At 31.5% G+C, this 27,068-nt stretch overlaps 1 protein-coding gene across 4 annotated transcripts in view; it reads right to left on the bottom strand.

Annotated features, from left to right (window-relative positions):
• LOC127710315 (uncharacterized) overlaps positions 1–27,068 on the bottom strand; it is a 644,133-nt gene that overhangs the window by 322,476 nt on the left and 294,589 nt on the right. The gene's annotated exons all lie outside the window — the stretch shown is intronic.

The following is a 27,068-nucleotide window of genomic DNA, read 5'->3' as shown; positions in this document are numbered from 1 at the left end:
TCGGGTTCTTTCGGGAATAATCCCAGGTAAACCCTCATCAGAGGCCGACCTTTATATATTTATTTTATATCTAGTATTGTAGATAGATGTGTGTCTGTTTCATAACAGTTTTTTTTTTCAAATTTACTACACGTGCATATAGGTCTACGTTGTAGCTAGTCTTTTTACAGACTAAAGAAACGACCAAGTAGATCAGCACCTTTGGTTAATTATTCATATATATAATGAAAAGACTTATTGTCTTTATTCTCGTAATCTAATCTATCATAAATCTACACGAGATCTAATAGAGATAGTAGTTATCAGTGCTGTACTGTTGAATTCACACTAGACTGTCGTGTATGTTTTAACACCTATTTGATAATATACAAATGTCTCCATGTTTAACAATTGAAGAGGTTTGTGTAGATACCATGTCGGTTCTATGCATGAATATAACAGGAACCATTCAGTTTTCCCTTGTACGTGATCTCTTGAAATAAATCGGCATCACGTCTTTTTACATCTGTTTCACAGTATAATGATTGTATACTAAAGCCTCCCGTGGTGGGGTATTGTGAATCAATGTCTTCGGCTTAATGATTAATTATCATGTTGCCAATATTCTTATTGTTTTTTAAACCAATATCAGGTTTGGATTTAGAGAGTTTTTTTATTTGTTATTTTGGCAATCGGATCTTTCCGAATTATATACCAAATTTTGTTATTACCGTGTTAAGATATTCAAGATATTTCTGCCACTTGTTTTCTAATATTTGGTTTCTTTCGAAGTTGCTGTCTGCATCTATGCTAACTTAGCCTAACTGTTTTGTTAGGGAGAAATCTGCAAGGCATTTACACTATAGACCGTATTCAAACGATTATCTTATAAGTACATGTTGCTATTGTTTCTAAGAATTCTCGTACCTTCAGAAGGAATGAAAACAATGTACTATTTCAAATAATTGTTCACTTTGTTCACCTTATTCATTAAATATATTAAATTCATCAATTCTCATTCTTTAGTGGAATTTAATATTATTTTCGTAGGATATTTCTCTGTTTTATGTCTATAATCATGGTTAAATATAGCAATATCAGATATTTCCAGGGAGGCAACTCTGCCCATTGAAACGACAACGATCTGTTGCTAGTACAACAGTATAACTTTCGTTGTTCATTGACAATCATATTTTTTTCTTATTAGTTTCCATGTAACCTTCAACGGCTTGACATAATAATTATTATCGATATTAGTTGCTTAACGTCCTGTTGCCAATATTTCATGTATGTTTAGGATTGTGATATAGTGATGACATAAGGTTGTTTACTAGTATAATAGTATAACTTCCATAGTTCGTTGACAATCATATTAGTTGTAGTTAGTTTCCATGCTACCTTCTAAGGTTTGACATGATACAGCGATAAATTAACGATTTTTGGTTGCTTAGCATCCAGTGGCAAATATTTCATGTATGTTTAGGACTATGATATAGTGATGACATAAGGTTGTTTGCTAGTATAATAGTACAACTTCCATAGTTCATTGACAATCATATTAGTTTGTAGTAGGTTTCCATGCTACCTTCTAAGGTTTGGCATGATACAGCGATAGATTAAAGATTGTTGGTTGCTTAGCATCCAGTTGCAAATATTCCATGTATGTTTAGGACTATGATATAGTGATGACATAAGGTTGTTTGCTAGTATAATAGAATAACTTTCATAGTTCATTGACAATCATATTAGTTTGTAGTTAGTTAAAATGCTACCCTCTAAGGTTTGACATGATACAGCGATAAATTTGAGATTGTTGGTTGTTAAGCATCCAGTGGCAAATATTTCATGTATGTTTAAGACTGATATAGTGATGACATAAGGTTGTTTGCTAGTATAATAGTATAACTTCCATAGTTCATTGACAATCATATTAGTTTGTAGTTAGTTTTCATGATACCTTCTAAGGTTTGACATGATACAGCATCCAGTGGCAAATATTCCATGTATGTTTAGGACTATGATATAGTGATGACATAAGGTTGCTTGCTAGTATAATAGTATAACTTCCATAGTTCATTGACAATCATATTCGTTTTTAGTTAGTTTCCATGCTACCTTCTAAGGTTTGACATGATATAGCGATAAATTAACGATTGTTGGTTGCTTAGCATCCAGTGGCAAATATTTCTATGTATGTTTAGGACTATGATATAGTGATGACATAAGGTTGTTTGCTAGTATAATAGTACAACTTCCATAGTTCATTGACAATCATATTAGTTTGTAGTAAGTTTCGATGCTACCTTCTAAGGTTTGGCATGATACAGCGATAGATTAAAGATTGTAGGTTGCTTAGCATCCAGTGGCAAATATTTCATGTATGTTTAGGACTATGATATAGTGATGACATAAGGTTGTTTGCTAGTATAATAGTATAACTTCCATAGTTCATTGACAATCATATTAGTTTGTAGTTAATTTTCATGCTACCTTCTAAGGTTTGACATGAAACAGTGATGAATTGAAGATTTGTTGGTTGCTTAGCATCCAGTGGCAAATATTTCATGTATGTTTAGAACTATGATACATATAGTGGTGGAACAAGGATGTTTGCTAGTATAATAGTATAACTTCCATAGTTTATTGACAATCATATTAGTTGTAGTTGGTTTCCATGCTACATTCTAAGGTTTGACATGAAACAGCGATGAACTAAAGATTTGTTGGTTGCTTAGCATCCAGTGGCAAATATTTCTATGTATGTTTAGGACTATGATATAGTGATGACATAAGGTTGTTTGCTAGTATAATAGTACAACTTCCATAGTTCATTGACAATCATGTTAGTTTGTAGTAAGTTTCGATGCTACCTTCTAAGGTTTGGTATGATACAGCGATAGATTAAAGATTGTTGGTTGCTTAGCATCTAGTGGCAAATATTTCATGTATGTTTAGGACTATGATATAGTGATGACATAAGGTTGTTTGCTAGTATAATAGTATAACTTCCATAGTTCATTGACAATCATATTAGTTTGTAGTTAATTTTCATGCTACCTTCTAAGGTTTGACATGAAACAGTGATGAATTGAAGATTTGTTGGTTGCTTAGCATCCAGTGGCAAATATTTTATGTATGTTTAGAACTATGATACATATAGTGGTGGAACAAGGATGTTTGCTAGTATAATAGTATAACTTCCATAGTTTATTGACAATCATATTATTTTGTAGTTAATTTTCATGCTACCTTCTAAGGTTTGACATGAAACAGTGATGAATTGAAGATTTGTTGGTTGCTTAGCATCCAGTGGCAAATATTTCATGTATGTTTAGGACTATGATATAGTGATGACATAAGGTTGTTTGCTAGTAAAATAGTACAACTTCCATAGTTCATTGACAATCATATTAGTTTGTAGTTAGTTTTCATGCTACCTTCTAAGGTTTGACATGATACAGCGATGAATTGAAGATTTTTTGGTTGCTTAGCATCCAGTGGCAAATATTTCATGTACGTTTATGACTATGATATAGTGATGACATAAGGTTGTTTGCAAGTATAATATTATAACTTCCATAGTTCATTGACAATCATATTAGTTTGTAGTTAGTTTCCATGCTACCTTCTAAGGTTTGACATGATACAGCGATGAATTAAAGATTTGTTGGTTGCTTAGCATCCAGTGGCAAATATTTCATGTATGTTTAGAACTATGATACATATAGTTGTGAAACAAGGTTGTTTGCTAGTATAATAGTATAACTTCCCTAGTTCATTGACAATCATATCAGTTTGTAATTATTTTCCATGTTACCTTCTTAGGTTTTACATAGTGATGAATTATTGATTGTTGATTGCTATACGTCCAATTGCAAATATTTCAAGTATGTTTTAGGACTATGTTATAGTGATGACATAAGGTTGTTTGCTAGTATAATAGTATAACTTCCATGTTTCAGTCAAATATGATTCGGTATCATTTTCATATATATATATATATATATATATATATATATCAGTGTCTTGTATGTTATATACATACATTTTGTTTCTGTATTATTTTATTTTTATTTTTATTCATTACTTTATTGTTTCAGGTATATCTTTGTTTCATATGTAAATAGTGATAGCTATATAGTAGATCTATGTTATTTACATAATTAGTTACATGTATATTGTATAAGATGTACAGTGTTATATACATAAAGAAAGATGTACAGTATTATATACATATAGAATTGTATACTATTACATTGTGCATATAGTATAGTGTCGTACGTAGTTTCTCGATCAGAAATACGTCGTACCATAGCATTAATAAGGATCAAAAATTCTATAATTAAATAGAACCTGATTCAACGGGTGAGATCACAACTAGTGAAATATTCACCGTATCAAATAGTTTTATAAAAAGACCATAAACCCACTTATTCATGGTATGGTATCAATATTTCTGACCTGACACTACGTACTTTTTATTGCTTAATTCTTTAGAATTTAATATGCAATGTTTCGGGTTCTTTCGGGAATAATCCCAGGTAAACCCTCATCAGAGGCCGACCTTTATATATTTATTTTATATCTAGTATTGTAGATAGATGTGTGTCTGTTTCATAACAGTTTTTTTTTTTTCAAATTTACTACACGTGCATATAGGTCTACGTTGTAGCTAGTCTTTTTACAGGCTAAAGAAACGACTAGGTAGATCAGCACCTTTGGTTAATTATTCATATTTATAATGAAAAGACTTATTGTCTTTATTCTCGTAATCTAATCTATCATAAATCTACACGAGATCTAATAGAGATAGTAGTTATCAGTGCTGTACTGTTGAATTCACACTAGACTGTCGTGTATGTTTTAACACCTATTTGATAATATACAAATGTCTCCATGTTTAACAATTGAAGAGGTTTGTGTAGATACCATGTCGGTTCTATGCATGAATATAACAGGAACCATTCAGTTTTCCCTTGTACGTGATCTCTTGAAATAAATCGGCATCACGTCTTTTTACATCTGTTTCACAGTATAATGATTGTATACTAAAGCCTCCCGTGGTGGGGTATTGTGAATCAATGTCTTCGGCTTAATGATTAATTATCATGTTGCCAATATTCTTATTGTTTTTTAAACCAATATCAGGTTTGGATTTAGAGAGTTTTTTTATTTATCATTTTGGCAATCGGATCTTTCCGAATTATATACCAAATTTTGTTATTACCGTGTTAAGATATTCAAGATATTTCTGCCACTTGTTTTCTAATATTTGGTTTCTTTCGAAGTTGCTGTCTGCATCTATGCTAACTTAGCCTAACTGTTTTGTTAGGGAGAAATCTGCAAGGCATTTACACTATAGACCGTATTTAAACGATTATCTTATAAGTACATGTTGCTATTGTTTCTAAGAATTCTCGTACCTTCAGAAGGAATGAAAACAATGTACTATTTCAAATAATTGTTCACTTTGTTCACCTTCTTCATTAAATATATTAAATCCATCAATTCTCATTCTTTAGTGGAATTTAATATTATTTTCGTAGGATATTTCTCTGTTTTATGTCTATAATCATGGTTAAATATAGCAATATCAGAAATTTCAAGGGAGGCAACTCTGCCCATTGAAACGCCAACGATCTGTTGCTAGTACAACAGTATAACTTTCGTTGTTCATTGACAATCATATTTATTTGTTATTAGTTTCCATGTAACCTTCAACGGCTTGACATAATAATTATTATCGATATTAGTTGCTTAACGTCCTGTTGCCAATATTTCATGTATGTTTAGGATTGTGATATAGTGATGACATAAGGTTGTTTACTAGTATAATAGTATAACTTCCATAGTTCGTTGACAATCATATTAGTTGTAGTTAGTTTCCATGCTACCTTCTAAGGTTTGACATGATACAGCGATAAATTAACGATTTTTGGTTGCTTAGCATCCAGTGGCAAATATTTCATGTATGTTTAGGACTATGATAAAGTGATGACATAAGGTTGTTTGCTAGTATAATAGTACAACTTCCATAGTTCATTGACAATCATATTAGTTTGTAGTAGGTTTCCATGCTACCTTCTAAGGTTTGGCATGATACAGCGATAGATTAAAGATTGTTGGTTGCTTAGCATCCAGTGGCAAATATTCCATGTATGTTTAGGACTATGATATAGTGATGACATAAGGTTGTTTGCTAGTATAATAGAATAACTTTCATAGTTCATTGACAATCATATTAGTTTGTAGTTAGTTAAAATGCTACCTTCTAAGGTTTGACATGATACAGCGATAAATTTGAGATTGTTGGTTGTTAAGCATCCAGTGGCAAATATTTCATGTATGTTTAAGACTGATATAGTGATGACATAACGTTGTTTGCTAGTATAATAGTATAACTTCCATAGTTCGTTGACAATCATATTAGTTGTAGTTAGTTTCCATGCTACCTTCTAAGGTTTGACATGATACAGCGATAAATTAACGATTTTTGGTTGCTTAGCATCCAGTGGCAAATATTTCATGTATGTTTAGGACTATGATAAAGTGATGACATAAGGTTGTTTGCTAGTATAATAGTACAACTTCCATAGTTCATTGACAATCACATTAGTTTGTAGTTAGTTTTCATGATACCTTCTAAGGTTTGACATGATACAGCATCCAGTGGCAAATATTCCATGTATGTTTAGGACTATGATATAGTGATGACATAAGGTTGCTTGCTAGTATAATAGTATAACTTCCATAGTTCATTGACAATCATATTCGTTTGTAGTTAGTTTCCATGCTACCTTCTAAGGTTTGACATGATATAGCGATAAATTAACGATTGTTGGTTGCTTAGCATCCAGTGGCAAATATTTCATGTATGTTTAGGACATTGATATAGTGATGACATAAGGTTGTTTGCTAGTATAATAGTACAACTTCCATAGTTCATTGACAATCATATTAGTTCGTAGTAAGTTTCCATGCTACCTTCTAAGGTTTGGCATAATACAGCGATAGATTAAAGATTGTTGGTTGCTTAGCATCCAGTGGCAAATATTTCATGTATGTTTAGGACTATGATATAGTGATGACATAAGGTTGTTTGCTAGTATAATAGTATAACTTCCATAGTTCATTGACAATCATATTAGTTTGTAGTTAATTTTCATGCTACCTTCTAAGGTTTGACATGAAACAGTGATGAATTGAAGATTTGTTGGTTGCTTAGCATCCAGTGGCAAATATTTCATGTATGTTTAGAACTATGATACATATAGTGGTGGAACAAGGATGTTTGCTAGTATAATAGTATAAGTTCCATAGTTTATTGACAATCATATTAGTTGTAGTTGGTTTCCATGCTACATTTTAAGGTTTGACATGAAACAGCGATGAACTAAAGATTTGTTGGTTGCTTAGCATCCAGTGGCAAATATTTCTATGTATGTTTAGGACTATGATATAGTGATGACATAAGGTTGTTTGCTAGTATAATAGTACAACTTCCATAGTTCATTGACAATCATATTAGTTTGTAGTAAGTTTAGATGCTACCTTCTAAGGTTTGGCATGATACAGCGATAGATTAAAGATTGTTGGTTGCTTAGCATCCAGTGGCAAATATTTCATGTATGTTTAGGACTATGATATAGTGATGACATAAGGTTGTTTGCTAGTATAATAGTATAACTTCCATAGTTCATTGACAATCATATTAGTTTGTAGTTAATTTTCATGCTACCTTCTAAGGTTTGACATGAAACAGTGATGAATTGGAGATTTGTTGGTTGCTTAGCATCCAGTGGCAAATATTTCATGTATGTTTAGAACTATGATACATATAGTGGTGGAACAAGGATGTTTGCTAGTATAATAGTATAACTTCCATAGTTTATTGACAATCATATTATTTTGTAGTTAATTTTCATGCTACCTTCTAAGGTTTGACATGAAACAGTGATGAATTGAAGATTTGTTGGTTGCTTAGCATCCAGTGGCAAATATTTCATGTATGTTTAGGACTATGATATAGTGATGACATAAGGTTGTTTGCTAGTAAAATAGTACAACTTCCATAGTTCATTGACAATCATATTAGTTTGTAGTTAGTTTTCATGCTACCTTCTAAGGTTTGACATGATACAGCGATGAATTGAAGATTTTTTGGTTGCTTAGCATCCAGTGGCAAATATTTCATGTACGTTTATGACTATGATATAGTGATGACATAAGGTTGTTTGCAAGTATAATATTATAACTTCCATAGTTCATTGACAATCATATTCGTTTGTAGTTAGTTCCCATGCTACCTTCTAAGGTTTGACATGATATAGCGATAAATTAAAGATTGTTGGTTGCTTAGCATCCAGTGGCAAATATTTCATGTATGTTTAGGACTATGATATAGTGATGACATAAGGTTGTTTGCTAGTATAATAGTATAACTTCCATAGTTCATTGACAATCATATTAGTTTGTAGTTAATTTTCATGCTACCTTCTAAGGTTTGACATGAAACAGTGATGAATTGAAGATTTGTTGGTTGCTTAGCATCCAGTGGCAAATATTTCATGTATGTTTAGAACTATGATACATATAGTGGTGGAACAAGGATGTTTGCTAGTATAATAGTATAACTTCCATAGTTTATTGACAATCATATTAGTTGTAGTTGGTTTCCATGCTACATTCTAAGGTTTGACATGAAACAGCGATGAACTAAAGATTTGTTGGTTGCTTAGCATCCAGTGGCAAATATTTCTGTGTATGTTTAGGACTATGATATAGTGATGACATAAGGTTGTTTGCTAGTATAATAGTACAACTTCCATAGTTCATTGACAATCATATTAGTTTGTAGTAAGTTTCGATGCTACCTTCTAAGGTTTGGCATGATACAGCGATAGATTAAAGATTGTTGGTTGCTTAGCATCCAGTGGCAAATATTTCATGTATGTTTAGGACTATGATATAGTGATGACATAAGGTTGTTTGCTAGTATAATAGTATAACTTCCATAGTTCATTGACAATCATATTAGTTTGTAGTTAATTTTCATGCTACCTTCTAAGGTTTGACATGAAACAGTGATGAATTGAAGATTTGTTGGTTGCTTAGCATCCAGTGGCAAATATTTCATGTATGTTTAGAACTATGATACATATAGTGGTGGAACAAGGATGTTTGCTAGTATAATAGTATAACTTCCATAGTTTATTGACAATCATATTAGTTTGTAGTTAATTTTCATGCTACCTTCTAAGGTTTGACATGAAACAGTGATGAATTGAAGATTTGTTGGTTGCTTAGCATCCAGTGGCAAATATTTCATGTATGTTTAGGACTATGATATAGTGATGACATAAGGTTGTTTGCTAGTAAAATAGTACAACTTCCATAGTTCATTGACAATCATATTAGTTTGTAGTTAGTTTTCATGCTACCTTCTAAGGTTTGACATGATACAGCGATGAATTGAAGATTTTTTGGTTGCTTAGCATCCAGTGGCAAATATTTCATGTACGTTTATGACTATGATATAGTGATGACATAAGGTTGTTTGCAAGTATAATATTATAACTTCCATAGTTCATTGACAATCATATTAGTTTGTAGTTAGTTTCCATGCTACCTTCTGAGGTTTGACATGATACAGCGATGAATTAAAGATTTGTTGGTTGCTTAGCATCCAGTGGCAAATATTTCATGTATGTTTAGAACTATGATACATATAGTTGCGAAACAAGGTTGTTTGCTAGTATAATAGTATAACTTCCCTAGTTCATTGACAATCATATCAGTTTGTAATTATTTTCCATGTTACCTTCTTAGGTTTTACATAGTGATGAATTATTGATTGTTGATTGCTATACGTCCAATTGCAAATATTTCAAGTATGTTTTAGGACTATGTTATAGTGATGACATAAGGTTGTTTGCTAGTATAATAGTATAACTTCCATGTTTCAGTCAAATACGATTCGGTATCATTTTCATATATATATATATATATATATATATATATATCAGTGTCTTGTATGTTATATACATACATTTTGTTTCTGTATTATTTTATTTTTATTTTTATTCATTACTTCATTGTTTCAGGTATATCTTTGTTTCATACGTAAATAGTGATAGCTATATAGTAGATCTATGTTATTTACATAATTAGTTACATGTATATTGTATAAGATGTACAGTGTTATATACATAAAGAAAGATGTACAGTATTATATACATATAGAATTGTATACTATTACATTGTGCATATAGTATAGTGTCGTACGTTACTAACATTACATCTGTTTCACAGTATAATGATTGTATACTAAAGCCTCCCGTGGTGGGGTATTGTGAATCAATGTCTTCGGCTTAATGATTAATTATCCTGTTGCCAATATTCTTATTGTTTTTTAAACCAATATCAGGTTTGGATTTAGATAGTTTTTTTTTTTTTATTATTTTGGCAATCGGATCTTTCCGAATTATATACCAAATTTTGTAATTACCGTGTTAAGATATTCACGATATTTCTGCCACTTGTTTTCTAATATTTGGTTTCTTTCGAAGTTGCTGTCTGCATCTATGCTAACTTAGCCTAACTGTTTTGTTAGGGAGAAACTTGCAAAACATTTACACTTTAGACATAATTAAACGATTATCTTATAAGTACATGTTGCTATTGTTTCTAAGAATTCTCGTACCTTCAGAAGGAATGAAAACAATGTACTATTTCAAATAATTGTTCACTTTGTTCACCTTCTTCATTAAATATATTAAATCCATCGATTCTCATTCTTTAGTGGAATTTAATATTATTTTCGTAGGATATTTCTCTGTTTTATGTCGATAATTATGGTTAAATATAGCAATATCAGATATTTCCAGGGAGGCAACTCTGCCCATTGAAACGCCAACGATCTGTTGCTAGTACAACAGTATAACTTTCGTTGTTCATTGACAATCATATTTATTTGTTATTAGTTTCCATGTAACCTTCAACGGCTTGACATAATAATTATTATCGATATTAGTTGCTTAACGTCCTGTTGCAATATTTCATGTATGTTTAGGATAGTGATATAGTGATGACATAAGGTTGTTTACTAGTATAATAGTATAACTTCCATAGTTCGTTGACAATCATATTAGTTGTAGTTAGTTTCCATGCTACCTTCTAAGGTTTGACATGATACAGCGATAAATTAACGATTTTTGGTTGCTTAGCATCCAGTGGCAAATATTTCATGTATGTTTAGGACTATGATATAGTGATGACATAAGGTTGTTTGCTAGTATAATAGTACAACTTCCATAGTTCATTGACAATCATATTAGTTTGTAGTAGGTTTCCATGCTATATACCTTCTAAGGTTTGGCATGATACAGCGATAGATTAAAGATTGTTGGTTGCTTAGCATCCAGTGGCAAATATTCCATGTATGTTTAGGACTATGATATAGTGATGACATAAGGTTGTTTGCTAGTATAATAGAATAACTTCCATAGTTCATTGACAATCATATTAGTTTGTAGTTAGTTAACATGCTACCTTCTAAGGTTTGACATGATACAGCGATAAATTTAAGATTGTTGGTTGCTAAACTGTTTTATAAAAAGACCATAAACCCACTTATTCATGGTATGGTATCAATATTTCTGACCTGACACTACGTACTTTTTATTGCTTAATTCTTTAGAATTTAATATGCAATGTTTCGGGTTCTTTCGGGAATAATCCCAGGTAAACCCTCATCAGAGGCCGACCTTTATATATTTATTTTATATCTAGTATTGTAGATAGATGTGTGTCTGTTTCATAACAGTTTTTTTTCTTTCAAATTTACTACACGTGCATATAGGTCTACGTTGTAGCTAGTCTTTTTACAGACTAAAGAAACTGACCAAGTAGATCAGCACCTTTGGTTAATTATTCATATATATAATGAAAAGACTTATTGTCTTTATTCTCGTAATCTAATCTATCATAAATCTACACGAGATCTAATAGAGATAGTAGTTATCAGTGCTATACTGTTGAATTCACACTAGACTGTCGTGTATGTTTTAACACCTATTTGATAATATACAAATATCTCCATGTTTAACAATTGAAGAGGTTTGTGTAGATACCATGTCGGTTCTATGCATGAATATAACAGGAACCATTCAGTTTTCCCTTGTACGTGATCTCTTGAAATAAATCGGCATCACGTCTTTTTACATCTGTTTCACAGTATAATGATTGTATACTAAAGCCTCCCGTGGTGGGGTATTGTGAATCAATGTCTTCGGCTTAATGATTAATTATCATGTTGCCAATATTCTTATTGTTTTTTAAACCAATATCAGGTTTGGATTTAGAGAGTTTTTTTATTTATTATTTTGGCAATCGGATCTTTCCGAATTATATACCATGTTTTGTTATTACCGTGTTAAGGTATTCAAGATATTTCTGCCACTTGTTTTCTAATATTTGGTTTCTTTCGAAGTTGCTGTCTGCATCTATGCTAACTTAGCCTAACTGTTTTGTTAGGGAGAAATCTGCAAGACATTTACTCTTTAGACCGTATTTAAACGATTATCTTATAAGTACATGTTGCTATTGTTTCTAAGAATTCTCGTACCTTCAGAATTGTTTTATAAAAGGACCATAAACCCACTAATTCATGGTATGGTATCAATATTTCTGACCTGACACTACGTACTTTTTATTGCTTAATTCTTTAGAATTTAATATGCAATGTTTCGGGTTCTTTCGGGAGTATTCCCAGGTAAACCCTCATCAGAGGCCGACCTTTATGTATTTATTTCATATCTAATATCATAGATAGATGTTTGTCTGTTTCATAATAGTTTTTTTAATTTATTAACTACACGTGCATATAGGTCAACGTTGTAGCTAGTCTTTTTACATACTGAAGAAACTGACCAAGTTGATCCGCACTTTTGTTTAATTAATGAAGAGACTTATTGTCTTTATTTTTATCACTAATTACTTCAACATAAGTCTACACGGGATATAGTAGAGATAGTATTTATCAATGTCATATTGTTGAATTCAGGGTATACTGGCGTGTTTGTTTTATCATCTATATGATAATATACAAAAGTCTCCATGTATAGCATTTGAAGAAATATGTGTAGGTACCCTGCCGGGTAGAAACATGGACATATAAGAAACCGTCGGTTATCTCAGATACGTGATCTATTGAAATAAATCGGTGTCATGTCTTTATTACATCTGTTTCAACAGTATACACTATATTATAAAGCCTCCTGTGGAGGGGTTCTTCGACTTAATGATTAATTATCATGTCGCTAATATTCTTATTGTTTTTGAAACCCATATCTGGTTTAGATTTAAATATTTGTTTGGCAATCGGATCTTTCCGAATTATATACCAGAACTTTGTTATAATCTTTTTAAGATATTCAGCATTATAGTGATACGTTGTAATGAACATATTTCTGTCTGTTATTTTATTCTTATATTGTTTCTTCCGAAGTTTTAACTGTCTGTCTTCGTGACGAATTTTGTGCAATATTTGACTGACGATTTCTTTCGTGTATCCCCGTCTAGATAATTTATCTATAAACAGTTTAATACGTTTATTAAATTCGTCCTTACTGCTGGTGTTTCTAAGAATTCTAGTCCCTTCTCCTTTATTAAAAGAAGAGAAACAGGTAGGAGCATGACTCGAGCTTCTATGTATATACTGAAATTTTCAGTGGGTTTGGTGTAACAGTTTACATCTAGTATCTTAGATGTGGTGAGCCGTTTTCCTTTATACAAAACAACATCTAAGAATTTCATAGTATGATTATTTATTTCAAAAGTGAATTTCAGCAGTTTTATAATTTTAGATTTATAGTTTTTAATTTCTAAAGAATTAAGCAATAAAAAGTACGTAGTGTCAGGTCAGAAATATTGATACCATACCATGAATAAGTGGGTTTATGGTCTTTTTATAAAACAATTTGATACGGTGAATATTTCACTAGTTGTGATCTCACCCGTTGAATCAGGTTCTATTTAATTATAGAATTTTTGATCCTTATTAATGCTATGGTACGACGTATTTCTGATCGAGAAACTACGTACGACACTATACTATATGCACAATGTAATAGTATACAATTCTATATGTATATAATACTGTACATCTTTCTTTATGTATATAACACTGTACATCTTATACAATATACATGTAACTAATTATGTAAATAACATAGATCTACTATATAGCTATCACTATTTACATATGAAACAAAGATATACCTGAAACAATAAAGTAATGAATAAAAATAAAAATAAAATAATACAGAAACAAAATGTATGTATATAACATACAAGACACTGATATATATATATATATATATATATGAAAATGATACCGAATCATATTTGACTGAAACATGGAAGTTATACTATTATACTAGCAAACAACCTTATGTCATCACTATAACATAGTCCTAAAACATACTTGAAATATTTGCAATTGGACGTATAGCAATCAAAAATCAATAATTCATCACTATGTAAAACCTAATAAGGTAAAATGGAAAATAATTACAAACTGATATGATTGTCAATGAACTAGGGAAGTTATACAAACAACCTTGTTTCGCAACTTTATGTATCATAGTTCTAAACATACATGAAATATTTGCCACTGGATGCTAAGCAACCAACAAATATTTAATTCATCGCTGTATCATGTCAAACCTCAGAAGGTAGCATGGAAACTAACTACAAACTAGTATGATTGTCAATGAACTATGGAAGTTATAATATTATACTTGCAAACAACCTTATGTCATCACTATATCATAGTCATAAACGTACATGAAATATTTGCCACTGGATGCTAAGCAACCAAGAAATCTTCAATTCATCGCTGTATCATGTCAAACCTTAGAAGGTAGCATGAAAACTAACTACAAACTAATATGATTGTCAATGAACTATGGAAGTTGTACTATTATACTAGCAAACAACCTTATGTCATCACTATATCATAGTCCTAAACATACATGAAATACTTGCCACTGGATGCTAAGCAACCAACAAATCTTCAATTCATCACTGTTTCATGTCAAACCTTAGAAGGTAGCATGAAAATTAACTACAAACTAATATGATTGTCAATAAACTATGGAAGTTATACTATTTTACTAGCAAACATCCTTGTTCCACCACTATATGTATCATAGTTCTAAACATACATGAAATATTTGCCACTGGATGCTAAGCAACCAACAAATCTTCAATTCATCACTGTTTCATGTCAAACCTTAGAAGGTAGCATGAAAATTAACTACAAACTAATATGATTGTCAATGAACTATGGAAGTTATACTATTATACTAGCAAACAACCTTATGTCATCACTATATCATAGTCCTAAACATACATGAAATATTTGCCACTGGATGCTAAGCAACCAACAATCTTTAATCTATCGCTGTATTATGCCAAACCTTAGAAGGTAGCATGGAAACTTACTACAAACTAATATGATTGTCAATGAACTATGGAAGTTGTACTATTATACTAGCAAACAACCTTATGTCATCACTATATCATAGTCCTAAACATACATGAAATATTTGCCACTGGATGCTAAGCAACCAACAATCGTTAATTTATCGCTATATCATGTCAAACTTTAGAAGGTAGCATGGAAACTAACTACAAACGAATATGATTGTCAATGAACTATGGAAGTTATACTATTATACTAGCAAGCAACCTTATGTCATCACTATATCATAGTCCTAAACATACATGGAATATTTGCCACTGGATGCTGTATCATGTCAAACCTTAGAAGGTATCATGAAAACTAACTACAAACTAATATGATTGTCAATGAACTATGGAAGTTACACTATTATACTAGCAAACAACCTTATGTCATCTTAAACATACATGAAATATTTGCCACTGGATGTTTAGCAACCAACAATCTTAAATTTATCGCTGTATCATGTCAAACCTTAGAAGGTAGCATGTTAACTAACTACAAACTAATATGATTGTCAATGAACTATGGAAGTTGTACTATTATACTAGCAAACAACCTTATGTCATCACTATATCATAGTCCTAAACATACATGAAATATTTGCCACTGGATGCTAAGCAACCAAAAATCGTTAATTTATCGCTGTATCATGTCAAACCTTAGAAGGTAGCATGGAAACTAACTACAACTAATATGATTGTCAACGAACTATGGAAGTTATACTATTATACTAGTAAACAACCTTATGTCATCACTATATCACTATCCTAAACATACATGAAATATTGCAACAGGACGTTAAGCAACTAATATCGATAATAATTATTATGTCAAGCCGTTGAAGGTTACATGGAAACTAATAACAAATAAATATGATTGTCAATGAACAACGAAAGTTATACTGTTGTACTAGCAACAGATCGTTGGCGTTTCAATGGGCAGAGTTGCCTCCCTGGAAATATCTGATATTCCTATATTTAACCATAATTATAGACATAAAACAGAGAAATATCCTACGAAAATAATATTAAATTCCACTAAAGAATGAGAATTGATGGATTTAATATATTTAATGAAGAAGGTGAACAAAGTGAACAATTATTTGAAATAGTACATTGTTTTCAATCCTTCTGAAGGTACGAGAATTCTTAGAAACAATAGCAACATGTACTTATAAGATAATCGTTTAATTACGGTCTAAAGTGTAAATGTTTTGCAGATTTCTCCCTAACAAAACAGTTAGGCTAAGTTAGCATAGATGCAGACAGCAACTTCGAAAGAAACCAAATATTAGAAAACAAGTGGCAGAAATATCTTGAATATCTTAACACGGTAATAACAAAATTTGGTATATAATTCGGAAAGATCCGATTGCCAAAATAATAAAAAAAAAAAAAAACTATCTAAATCCAAACCTGATATTGGTTTAAAAAACAATAAGAATATTGGCAACATGATAATTAATCATTAAGCCGAAGACATTGATTCACAATACCCCACCACGGGAGGCTTTAGTATACAATCATTATACTGTGAAACAGATGTAAAAAGACGTGATGCCGATTTATTTCAAGAGATCACGTACAAGGGAAAACTGAATGGTTCCTGTTATATTCATGCATAGAACCGACATGGTATCTACACAAACCTCTTCAATTGTTAAACATGGAGACATTTGTATATTATCAAATAGGTGTTTAGACATACACGACAGTCTAGTGTGAATTCAACAGTATAGCACTGATAACTACTATCTCTATTAGATCTCGTGTAGATTTATGATAGATTAGATTACGAGAATAAAGACAATAAGTCTTTTCATTATATATATGAATAATTAACCAAAGGTGCTGATCTACTTGGTCAGTTTCTTTAGTCTGTAAAAAGACTAGCTACAACGTAGACCTATATGCACGTGTAGTAAATTTGAAAAAAAACTGTTATGAAACAGACACACATCTATCTACAATACTAGATATAAAATAAATATATAAAGGTCGGCCTCTGATGAGGGTTTACCTGGGATTATTCCCGAAAGAACCAGAAACATTGCATATTAAATTCTAAAGAATTAAGCAATAAAAAGTACGTAGTGTCAGGTCAGAAATATTGATACCATACAATGAATAAGTGGGTTTATGGTCTTTTTATAAAACAATTTGATACGGTGAATATTTCACTAGTTGTGATCTCACCCGTTGAATCAGGTTCTATTTAATTATAGAATTTTTGATCCTTATTAATGCTATGGTACGACGTATTTCTTATCGAGAAACTACGTACGACACTATACTATATGCACAATGTAATAGTATACAATTCTATATGTATATAATACTGTACATCTTTCTTTATGTATATAACACTGTACATCTTATACAATATACATGTAACTAATTATGTAAATAACATAGATCTACTATATAGCTATCACTATTTACATATGAAACAAAGATATACCTGAAACAATAAAGTAATGAATAAAAATAAAAATAAAATAATACAGATACAAAATGTATGTATATAACATACAAGACACTGATATATATATATATATATATATATATGAAAATGATACCGAATCATATTTGACTGAAACATGGAAGTTATACTATTATACTAGCAAACAACCTTATGTCATCACTATAACATAGTCCTAAAACATACTTGAAATATTTGCAATTGGACGTATAGCAATCAAAAATCAATAATTCATCACTATGTAAAACCTAATAAGGTAAAATGGAAAATAATTACAAACTGATATGATTGTCAATGAACTAGGGAAGTTGTACAAACAACCTTGTTTCGCAACTATATGTATCATAGTTCTAAACATACATGAAATATTTGCCACTGGATGCTAAGCAACCAACAAATATTTAATTCATCGCTGTATCATGTCAAACCTCAGAAGGTAGCATGGAAACTAACTACAAACTAGTATGATTGTCAATGAACTATGGAAGTTATAATATTATACTTGCAAACAACCTTATGTCATCACTATATCATAGTCATAAACGTACATGAAATATTTGCCACTGGATGCTAAGCAACCAAGAAATCTTCAATTCATCGCTGTATCATGTCAAACCTTAGAAAGTAGCATGAAAACTAACTACAAACTAATATGATTGTCAATGAACTATGGAAGTTGTACTATTATACTAGCAAACAACCTTATGTCATCACTATATCATAGTCCTAAACATACATGAAATATTTGCCACTGGATGCTAAGCAACCAACAAATCTTCAATTCATCACTGTTTCATGTCAAACCTTAGAAGGTAGCATGAAAATTAACTACAAACTAATATGATTGTCAATAAACTATGGAAGTTATACTATTATACTAGCAAACATCCTTGTTCCACCACTATATGTATCATAGTTCTAAACATACATGAAATATTTCCCACTGGATGCTAAGCAACCAACAATCTTTAATCTATCGCTGTATCATGCCAAACCTTAGAAGGTAGCATTGAAACTTACTACAAACTAATATGATTGTCAATGAACTATGGAAGTTGTACTATTATACTAGCAAACAACCTTATGTCATCACTATATCATAGTCCTAAACATACATGAAATATTTGCCACTGGATGCTAAGCAACCAACAAATCTTTAGTTCATCGCTGTTTCATGTCAAACCTTAGAATGTAGCATGGAAACCAACTACAACTAATATGATTGTCAATAAACTATGGAAGTTATACTATTATACTAGCAAACAACCTTATGTCATCACTATATCATAGTCCTAAACATACATGAAATATTTGCCACTGGATGCTAAGCAACCAACAATCGTTAATTTATCGCTATATCATGTCAAACTTTAGAAGGTAGCATGGAAACTAACTACAAACGAATATGATTGTCAATGAACTATGGAAGTTATACTATTATACTAGCAAGCAACCTTATGTCATCATTATATCATAGTCCTAAACATACATGGAATATTTGCCACTGGATGCTGTATCATGTCAAACCTTAGAAGGTATCATGAAAACTAACTACAAACTAATATGATTGTCAATGAACTATGGAAGTTATACTATTATACTAGCAAACAACCTTATGTCATCTTAAACATACATGAAATATTTGCCACTGGATGTTTAGCAACCAACAATCTTAAATTTATCGCTGTATCATGTCAAACCTTAGAAGGTAGCATGTTAACTAACTACAAACTAATATGATTGTCAATGAACTATGGAAGTTATTCTATTATACTAGCAAACAACCTTATGTCATCACTATATCATAGTCCTAAACATACATGAAATATTTGCCACTGGATGCTAAGCAACCAAAAATCGTTAATTTATCGCTGTATCATGTCAAACCTTAGAAGGTAGCATGGAAACTAACTACAACTAATATGATTGTCAACGAACTATGGAAGTTGTACTATTATACTAGCAAACAACCTTATGTCATCACTATATCATAGTCCTAAACATACATGAAATATTTGCCACTGGATGCTAAGCAACCAAAAATCGTTAATTTATCGCTGTATCATGTCAAACCTGAGAAGGTAGCATGGAAACTAACTACAACTAATATGATTGTCAACGAACTATGGAAGTTATACTATTATACTAGTAAACAACCTTATGTCATCACTATATCACTATCCTAAACATACATGAAATATTGCAACAGGACGTTAAGCAACTAATATCGATAATAATTATTATGTCAAGCCGTTGAAGGTTACATGGAAACTAATAACAAATAAATATGATTGTCAATGAACAACGAAAGTTATACTGTTGTACTAGCAACAGATCGTTGGCGTTTCAATGGGCAGAGTTGCCTCCCTGGAAATATCTGATATTGCTATATTTAACCATAATTATAGACATAAAACAGAGAAATATCCTACGAAAATAATATTAAATTCCACTAAAGAATGAGAATTGATGGATTTAATATATTTAATGAAGAAGGTGAACAAAGTGAACAATTATTTGAAATAGTACATTGTTTTCATTCCTTCTGAAGGTACGAGAATTCTTAGAAACAATAGCAACATGTACTTACAAGATAATCGTTTAATTACGGTCTAAAGTGTAAATGTTTTGCAGATTTCTCCCTAACAAAACAGTTAGGCTAAGTTAGCATAGATGCAGACAGCAACTTCGAAAGAAACCAAATATTAGAAAACAAGTGGCAGAAATATCTTGAATATCTTAACACGGTAATAACAAAATTTGGTATATAATTCGGAAAGATCCGATTGCCAAAATAATAAATAAAAAAAAAAACTATCTAAATCCAAACCTGATATTGGTTTAAAAAACAATAAGAATATTGGCAACATGATAATTAATCATTAAGCCGAAGACATTGATTCACAATACCCCACCACGGGAGGCTTTAGTATACAATCATTATACTGTGAAACAGATGTAAAAAGACGTGATGCCGATTTATTTCAAGAGATCACGTACAAGGGAAAACTGAATGGTTCCTGTTATATTCATGCATAGAACCGACATGGTATCTACACAAACCTCTTCAATTGTTAAACATGGAGACATTTGTATATTATCAAATAGGTGTTAAAACAAACACGACAGTCTAGTGTGAATTCAACAGTATAGCACTGATAACTACTATCTCTATTAGATCTCGTGTAGATTTATGATAGTTTAGATTACGAGAATAAAGACAATAAGTCTTTTCATTATATATATGAATAATTAACCAAAGGTTCTGATCTACTTGGTCAGTTTCTTTAGTCTGTAAAAAGACTAGCTACATCGTAGACCTATATGCACGTGTAGTAAATTTGAAAAAAACTGTTATGAAACAGACACACATCTATCTACAATACTAGATATAAAATAAATATATAAAGGTCGGCCTCTGATGAGGGTTTACCTGGGATTATTCCCGAAAGAACCCGAAACATTGCATATTAAATTCTAAAGAATTAAGCAATAAAAAGTACGTAGTGTCAGGTCAGAAATATTGATACCATACCATGAATAAGTGGGTTTATGGTCTTTTTATAAAACAAAAAGGTATTAAAACATATGAGTCAGCTCAATTGTCGATTAATTCTGATAGCTCCAATGTGGCAAAGAAGATGTTGGTGCACAGAGCTTCTGAAAAAGTCAGTAGCAAGTCCAATTAAACTGCCAACAAGACAAAATCTACTGAATCAACCAAAAACAACCATTTACCATCCAAATCCCGAAGTGTTCAAGTTGACAGCTTGGCTGCTCTCCACAAAAATTTCTGAAATAAGGGATTTTCAAGAGAAACTAGAAAGCTTCTCAGAGTATCATGGAGATCGGGCACGCAGCAAGACTATGCTTGTAAATTCAAAAGATTTGATAGTTGGTGTGGTGAACGGGAAAAAGATCCCTATGCAGCTACTTTAGCAGAATGTGCAGATATTTTGTCTCATTTGTACACTTCAGGTTTACAATATCGAACTATAGCAGGTTATAGGTCCATGTTATCGTCTTTGCTACCTCCAATAGATAATGTTCCAACTAGGCAACATCCCTATATTATTAGACTACTAAGAAAGGTTTTCAATTCTAGGCCTCCAAAAGTAAATTTAGTCCCAGAATGGGATTTAGAAAAGGTTTTTGACATGTTGCAAAAGTCCCCTTTTTAACCTTTAATGAAAGCTGATATGAAATGTTTCATTTATCAAGTTGTTTTTCTTACAGCAATCACAACGTTTATGAGATGTTCGGACATTCAAGCACTGAGGATAGGAGAGGGTTTTGTAAATGTGCAAAAGAAAGGACTTTTTTTCTTGAGACCAGGTTTATCAAAGCAAGATAGACCAAATCATTATGGAACTATAATTTTTGTGCCTTACTTTGAACACAATAAAAAACTTGATCCTAAAAGAGCCATTGCGATATATTTAAAACGTACAGAAGAAATAAGAAATGATGAAGGCAAAGTTTTCTTGTCAACTGTTAAACCTTTTAAACCAGTTACGTCACAAACAATTTCTAGGTGGTCAGTGAATACGATCAAAATGGCATATGAAAATACAGATTTGAAAGTTAAAGCTCATAGTACGAGAGCAATTGGACCTTCATGGGCCTTATTCAATGGTGCTAGTATGAAGAGTATTTTAGAGTCAGCTGACTGGTCTACAGGTACAATTATCGTCAAGTTTTATTTGAGAAATGTAGATGTAAAGGTTTTATACTTATATGTATATAACAGATTGTTTTTAAACTTATGAAAAAGACTGATATTTGCTGTGATATGCAGTTCAAATGAAAAAAAAAAAGAAAAAAATGACTAAAGAAAATAAAAAAATAAAGACATTATAAGTATTGTATAGTGTACAGAAGAATGTTTTAAAAATTAACAAGTGGTATGAAGTAAAGAGATTATACTCAGGATGTAGAGATGCAGAGCCATAGAAAATTACCCTGCCACCAGAGAGGTAAGGCTTTGTAATCTATCCGTATGTATATTTCTCAGGTGGTAAGAAGAAAATGAATGAAATGAAATTCTAAATTTGTTTTCAAATTCAGATTTTATGAATGAAGTTTTCTATTCACCACCTGATAATTACCCACCCTACCTCCTCACATAAATTTTCTATAGTAGAAATAATGTTACAAAAAAAAAGAAAATATCAAACTGTGGGTACAGGTAAAGAAAAGCATGTAGGTGACTTAGTTCCGGTTGGAAGTATCTCCATCATCTCGATGTTTTATTTTAATTGCGAAGTCTGGACTGGTTAATGAAAGTAATATCCGTATGTATATTTTTCAGGTGGTAAGTAGAAAACTTCATTCATAAAATCTGAATTTGGAAACAAATTTAGAATTTCAAGCGTCCGTAGTTAAACGTTTCTTGATTTACCTACATTTGGAACGCCCAAGCCGAATATTTGAAATTCAAAGATGAATAAAACCGAAACAGTTGAAGAGCTATTCAACTTAAAAAGACCAAAAAATTCCAACTAAGGCAGATTTTGCTCGAGGGAGTTAAAACCTTAGTTTCTTTATAATTTCAAAATGTTTAAACGGACAATTTTAGAAAGGCTTGTTATAAATCATGTCGGTACTAAAGTTCTGACTAGTGAGCTGATGATACCCTCGGGGACTGATAGTTCAACCACAGAGGTATCGACCCAGTAATGTTAGAAATGAAAAAAAATGTCAAAGTTGATAAGAGTAACTCATTTATTTCCTATATGTATATGCAACAAACGCTTTTTCTTTATTGCCATAATTTAACTTTGTGGAATGTTCGCTATTTTGAAAAATTTAGCCTTTCAATTCATGTATACAAATGTATTCACAGAAATACCGAACGCCAAGGCATATTCAAAAAGGGGAAGTCCACAAAAACTGACTTAATCAAACATTAGACTTTATCAAACAATTGAAAATAACTGTTTTATTCCTTCTTTGGGATATGCATTTCCCAAGAAAATGGTGTATAGAACCTGGTTTTATACCTAGCTAAGCCTTCCACTTATATGGCAGTTGTTTATAGTTCCGTTATATGAACAAAATTGGATGAGCAACACAAACAGTATTAATAAGCATTTTTAACAATAATTGGGATTCAGCAGCCAAAACTGTGTGAACATGTATCACAGACATAATACACAAATGGCGAAAAGTTCAAACAATCAGACTAATCAATCTAACAAAGATTGAAAGCAGGGAAGCAATTCTTTTTACACACAAGTGTATAGTTATTTCATTGAACTTTTAAACTGCACATTGGATGATTATATGTTCTTTTTATCAACGAAACGAAATATAAAAATGAAATGTTCTTTTTGCCAGTTTTTACTTTTTTGTACAAAGTACGAGAAAAATGGTAAGCACTTCGCATACATTTTGTGCATGAAGTGTCTCAAATTAGCTTTATTTTAGCACTTTTTATCATAACTTTCTATAAATTCTACATTATATATAATCACTTTACAGTTTGGTAACAATTCAAATTATAGTAAGAACATAAATGTGTTTATTTTCACAAGGCAACATCCTTGTGTTTATAGTTAGTTTTTATCAACTTATTCATGATACAGAGCTGTCGTTTTTTGGTAAAATCTATTCACGTTGTGTTTTCGAGACTCCACGTTCAAATGAAGATCAATACAATATACATACAGAGGCTGGATGACATAACAAAAATTATATCCATTCGTTCGTTCGTTGTTCGTACACGCTAACATGATAAATATGAATAGGGAAAATTGCACAATTGATTGTGAAAAAACTACTTAAACTAAGATTTCATCAGACAAAAAGATAACAATGGTGCAATCAAAATCAACAAGTCGAAAAAGGGCAGACAAACCCATAATAAAAAACCCAGCACTTACATAAGTAGATTAAAATTAGGACATTAAGCAACACAACCCTAAAAACAGTTGAAACTCATGATCAGGACCTCAGAATGGTAAAATGTTGTTGGTTCACGCCATGTCGCCCAAGATACACTGAAGTTGGTATGTGGCTTTATACAACAAGCGATTGGTAAATGTAACTGGTGTAAGATTATCAAATATAAACATTTTCAGTATTTGTCATTTTTAAAAGTTTGAAATGTAAATAGAATAAGTGTTCTATACTGGCATTTTTTGAGTCATACATTACAGTAGTTTTTTGCAGTCATGAACTTAAGTAACAGTCTTTGTAAGAATCAGGTATTTTGAAAAAAATCAAAACATGGCCGAATAAACCCACCAACCTAAACATCCTATTTTGAAGTTACCTTCATTCTGAGTTAGAAATTGTAGGTCTTTCATTTCTGCTTGTTTGGATATTCGAAAAATCTATAGATAACTTTTGGTTAGACTGATATCAAATTACGGAGCAAGCTCTCTTTATTTGTTAATTTTCTACTGCATTTCAGTCAAATTATTTCTTATGAATTACCAGAACAGGAAAAGGAAACGAATTTAATATTCTTGCACCATTATACATTTTGAACATACAATAATGTTAACTTGAATGGGTTTTAGTTTGTCATGTTTTCACCACTGCCTGATTCTTTTTCAGTTGGGCATCTAAAGTACTGTGATTGTTATTATAGAAACACATTACTTCATATTCTCTGGATTATTCCTTTCAGACTAGATCTTATCAAATTTTATATTATATTGGTGTACTTACCAGATAACGACACATTACTCTGAGGCAATGTATGTGCAATATCAACTTCTTCTGCTGAAATATATAAGTACATCGAGCTACATTTAGCGGTTGTATAATATTTTCCTAAGTACTAGTATTCGGAACGACTTATGCTTGTTCTCCACACAGATTATGACGGAAATGTGATGACTTAATAATCGTCTCTTTTTGATATTTTTTTTTAATTAAATAAAAAATAGTTTGGCCTTTTTTAACTTTTTTATTTGAGCGTCAATTATGAGTCTTTTGTTAAACAAAATGCAGTTCAGGGGCCATATTATTGAAAGCATACTAGGATAATTCCTAAGATATGTCTTAGGATATTATTTTGGATGGTCTTAGTGCATGTATGTGTTCGAGACATGTCTTATGATGTAAAATAAAGCTATCTTAGGACAGTCTTAACTATGATTGTACAAGGACCATCTTTATACATTTACTGAATAAAATTATGTATAGAATTAAATGATGAATTGCACATGTATTGAAAAGTAAAATCACAAAATCACTGAACATCGAGGAAAATCCAAAAAGGAAAGTCCCCAATCAAATGGCAAAATCAAACGTTCAAACACATCAAACGAATGGATAACAACTGTCATATTACTGGCTTGGTACAGGCATTTTCTTCTGTAGAAAATGGTGGATTGAACCTGGTTTTAAAGCTAGCTAAACCTCTCACTTGTATGACAGTCGCATCAAATTCCATTATATTGACAACGATGCGTGAACAAAACAAACAGTAACAATAGGTAAAAATGTGAAAAATAGGGGTACAGCAGTCAACATTCTGTTATCATCTTAATCACTATAAAAACACTCAGCCTTTTCACGAATGTGACCTACCGAATTAGACTATTTACCGGGTTTGTACTAACATGAGCAACACGACGGGTGCCACATGTGGAGCAGGATCTGCTTACCCTTCCGGAGCACCTGAGATTACCCCCAGTTTTTTGGGGGGTTCGTGTTGCTTAGTCTTTAGTTTTCTAAGTTGTATTTTGTGTACTATTGTTTGTCTGTTTGTCTTTTTCTTTTTTAGCCATGGCGTTGTCAGTTTATTTTCAATTTATGAGTATGAATGTCCCTCTGGTATCTTTCGCTCCTTTTATTAAAGAAGTCCAAATTTTTTGAAAACAGGAATTCAAATGTTTTCCACATTTCAATTATTGTTGTACCATTTGGTCAGGTGCAAAAAGTGTTGCTTATATTGATAGAGTTATAAAGCTTCATTAAAGGGTAGCACGAACTATTTGAAATGAGCTTATTAATATGACATCGTCAAACACACTTTTGCGAGATTTCCGATGGATGCCCATTTCAGATTATTTTGAAGATAGAAAAGCAATTTTTGTTCTTAAAGTACTTCCGCAAAGGACTC

The sequence above is a fragment of the Mytilus californianus genome, unplaced genomic scaffold (assembly GCF_021869535.1).
Source record: "Mytilus californianus isolate M0D057914Y unplaced genomic scaffold, xbMytCali1.0.p SCAF_70, whole genome shotgun sequence".
Classification (NCBI taxonomy): Eukaryota; Metazoa; Mollusca; class Bivalvia; order Mytilida; family Mytilidae; genus Mytilus; species Mytilus californianus.
The sequence above is the reverse complement of the archived record's forward strand: the minus strand, read 5'-3'. Positions and strand labels throughout refer to the sequence as shown.